The sequence below is a fragment of the Ictalurus furcatus genome, chromosome 20 (genome assembly GCF_023375685.1).
Source record: "Ictalurus furcatus strain D&B chromosome 20, Billie_1.0, whole genome shotgun sequence".
NCBI classification, from domain to species: Eukaryota; Metazoa; Chordata; class Actinopteri; order Siluriformes; family Ictaluridae; genus Ictalurus; species Ictalurus furcatus.
The window spans coordinates 10,431,505-10,434,208 of record NC_071274.1 but is presented as its reverse complement, the minus strand read 5'-3'; the positions used below and the strand labels follow the sequence as shown (position 1 = coordinate 10,434,208).

Below are 2,704 nucleotides of genomic sequence, written 5' to 3'. Positions count from 1 at the left end.
TCTGTGTGAGTGTAAGCATGCTAGCTTATCAAAGCCACTTAAACAGAACTATAGGGGGAAAACACACCCACACTTCACTCCTTCTCCTGTCTCTCTTAGAGTTACATTCTTTGTCTGTATCTGTTCCCTTCCTTCCATTAATGCTGACTTTTCTCTTTTACCCCCTCCTACTTCTTTCTCTCGGTTATCTCCTGGGCTAAGGGATTTGTGGTTTCTGAAAGCTTTTATACATTTCCCACCTCTCTTAATCTTAGGAGAAAATACATCTGCATGAAACCAGACAATTGTGTGTGTGTGTGTGTCTGAGAAAGTCTAATTATCCTAAAATATGATAAATAAATGTCAACATAAATTAGTGAACGTGTGTGAATAAAGAAAGCACAATGACTAAAATGACTGTTTTCTTATTTTTATATTGTCTTCATTAATTGCCTTCATGCCTTGTAACAAACTAATCATTTGCAAACAAACTCAGAGAAAAGCCTTATTCTTGTCTCATCGCTCTTGGCATAAATAAGATAGTATTTATACTTATACCCATAAAGCATAGAGTTTAGGACACTAGGCACCTCTGCACCTGGATTCAGGGATAACACAATGAGATAACAATGTTTGATCTAATCAGCTATCTTATTTGGGAGTAGGCATGAAACAGAATGAAAAATTAATAAATTTTCAGTGACATTATTTATACTAATACAGGACAATGTTAATATCTTAGATTTTCTAATCACTGTAAACCATCACACCACTAATCACACAGCAATATGCATTTCAGCAGTGTAAACCCAGAACTCAGTCTTGCAACACCTCCGATTTCAGCGACACCACTTTTTGTACATGACCTTCTGAAAGCCTTTAACCAAATCAGTTCTTGGTGATTTTATACTAAGTTTGTTCATCTTTTTACAGGAGACATCTATTCATCATTTTGAGATTTTGAGCAGTAGTTTTCACTCCCAGTCCTGCACTTTTGGACTTCATATAATGTGTCAGGCAACAAAGGGTTTAATAATTACCTGATTCTTTGAATTAGGTGTGTCAGAACAGAGACCTTGCTAATCAAAGCACAGATTTTTTTTCCTCACAAAATTGTAGATAAAGACCAACAATTCACAACTCTCATTTTACTAACGGGTCATTCCATCTCTGTGGTCCAATGCAGGTTGCTTAAGAGTTTTTAATTTAAAAATTGTTTTTGAGTAATTACCTCTATGTACAATACCACAGCTCTGTATATGACACTGTTCACTTGTAAAACAACCAACTGAACACTGTAATTCTTTATTTGGATAAAATCTATTCATGCATATCAACTGTACACCTGTACCAACATGATGGATCAGGCTGGTTCTTCAAATCTGGCCCTCGAGGTCCTGCATAGTTTACCTGCACCTCAAACTCACAATTTTTACAGCAGAATACTACTATAGAGAACTTATTTCTGTGAAAGTTTCAGGTTCGTTTCTGGTCCCCCACCAGAAATATTCAATCCGAAAGGGAGGGAAATTATTAAAAACTGCACTTTCTTGTCCCTGTAAAAAGTCTCAAACCTGAAATGTTCTGTGCTATACTTACCATATGTACCTAGGTACCCGCTAAAAATTAAGATGTGATTCAAATCCTTCCCATTAAATTGACCATAAATGTGGAATTGTGAACAATCTTGAGCATTACAATTGGACTTTAAGTCTTAGGAACACAAATGTGCAAAATGTTTATATATACACATGTACCTTGTAATGTGCACTAGAGATAATTTTTTGTTCCAAGGAGCTAGGCCCATGCTGAGCTGAGATATTGAGGTTTCCATAAACAGCTGTAAAACCAAAATTTGTTGTGTGCCATGACACAAAGATGGCGGTTATAGTTAAACCAAGTAAAAAATAAATGTTTGTTTTTTTTTTTTTTTAAAAACACTTTTAAAAAAAAGTGTTTTTTTTAAGTTAAAAATGGTCAAGCAGCCACCCTTGCAATTATTGGACCATTTGAGATGGACTGACGCTATAGAGATCCTGCAAACCTGCTAGATTTAAGAGTTAAAAACATTGAGGGGAAAAATGTGGCCTACGTACATAAAGTACTCTCCATATTTAGGCACTCATGGTACACTAAGCCAAGGGGAAATTAAGGAACAGCAAAACATTCTGCAAGGGTTTTTAAATAAAAAAAAATGAAGAGGTGCCTAAATCCTAAACTGAGCTTCAACAAAAACATACATGTGATTAGCACATTTCATATAACAACAGCTGTATCATATTCAAGTTAATGACACTACAAATGTCATGTAATATAGACTTCAACACCATCCTTCAGATCATAAATAATAAGAGAATGCTTTAAGCATTGTAGTCCAAGTCAGGGTTGTATAGATTACAATAATTATTCACATGGTTAGTACATGAATACCAACATAAAAAATGCTGTAGTGTTTTCAAGGAAATGTGATTTCCTCTTAGTGCAATGGCATGGTCATTAAAATAATAAATATTAACTCTGGAAAAAAAAAGAATAACAAAAAAAATACTTTTGTGTACAGAAAAGACAAACTGGGAATGTAAAACTATTCATCCAGGTGTGTAAATGTCAATCATAAAATGGGATTTTTTTAAGCATGTGGAGGTTTTGTACTATGTGAAAGCATTACTAAAATTGCATTACTTATAGAATTTAGTATGTTGGTGACAAGAGTCTGTATGTGCAT

The 2,704-nt window shown here is 34.5% G+C and overlaps 1 protein-coding gene across 1 annotated transcript in view; it reads right to left on the bottom strand.

Moving 5' to 3' along the window:
* Positions 1 to 394: 394 nt before the first annotated feature.
* Positions 395 to 2,704, bottom strand: part of pip4p1a (phosphatidylinositol-4,5-bisphosphate 4-phosphatase 1a) — a 35,044-nt gene continuing 32,734 nt past the window's right edge. The window contains exon 7 of the mRNA XM_053651250.1: positions 395 to 2,704. This exon is cut by the window's right edge and continues 1,212 nt beyond it. The gene's annotated coding sequence lies outside the window, so the exon portion shown is untranslated.